Source organism: Neovison vison, chromosome 2 (assembly GCF_020171115.1).
Source record: "Neovison vison isolate M4711 chromosome 2, ASM_NN_V1, whole genome shotgun sequence".
NCBI classification, from domain to species: Eukaryota; Metazoa; Chordata; class Mammalia; order Carnivora; family Mustelidae; genus Neogale; species Neogale vison.
Genome location: NC_058092.1, coordinates 65,888,943 through 65,889,744, shown reverse-complemented (window position 1 = coordinate 65,889,744; position 802 = coordinate 65,888,943). Strand labels below are relative to the sequence as shown.

Sequence of the window (802 nt, the reverse complement as noted above, 5' to 3'; positions counted from 1 at the left end):
AAAATTTAAAAAATTAAAAATAAAAGAAAGAATTATAGAAATATAATATAACTTATCTCTCATATTTATCTCCCTCATATTATAGCGTTAAGGCTGGGAAAAGTGAAGTACACTACCCCAGGTTACACATCTAGTTAATGCCATTGAAAGGAACATAAACCAGGTGTTTTTATTTTTGATCCAACATTCCTCCTCATATGTCAATATGACACAATCCAGGCAAAATCAGACCATATGATATGTCATTTCTGTTATTCTCTAAACACAGAGTTTATTGCAGAGAGTATGTTTGTTGGGTTTATGAGGAAGGAGTAGGTAAGAAAGAATGAAAGAATGGAAAAAGAGAACAATTTTAATAACTTTTTCGTTTCAACTCAATGACTTTCTAGCACATTTATTGACCCTAAAACAACAAAAAAAATTTTTATAGCTGAGAAAATGTAACACTAGGACTTTGGTAAAAAGAATCCAGTGCTCACTTCAGCAGCACATATATTAAAATTGGAACAATACAGAGATCAGCAGGGCCACTGCACAACCATGACACAAATTTGTAAAGTGTTCCATGTTTCCTTTTTTTAAGGATTTCCATATTTAAAAAAAAAAAAAAAGAATCCATGTAACAACAGCAGTTGGGCTTGTAAATCCTGATCCTAAAACCAAATACCATTTGCGGAAAAGACAAGTTGCTGGCTCTGTTCTCAAAACTCAGTGTGGTTTGAGACCTGCCAGGTAATGTTCCTTTGTAATAGCTTTGACATGAGGAGGAACTCTTCAAGGTAAAGGGAAAGAGCTCATGCTG

General features: G+C 33.7%; 1 non-coding gene across 1 annotated transcript; it reads left to right on the top strand.

Annotated features, from left to right (window-relative positions):
• Positions 1-471: 471 nt before the first annotated feature.
• On the top strand, positions 472-573 carry LOC122901558. Its single transcript, XR_006383565.1, has one exon. It is a non-coding gene; the product is annotated as a U6 spliceosomal RNA (small nuclear RNA).
• The last annotated feature ends 229 nt before the right edge of the window (positions 574-802 follow it).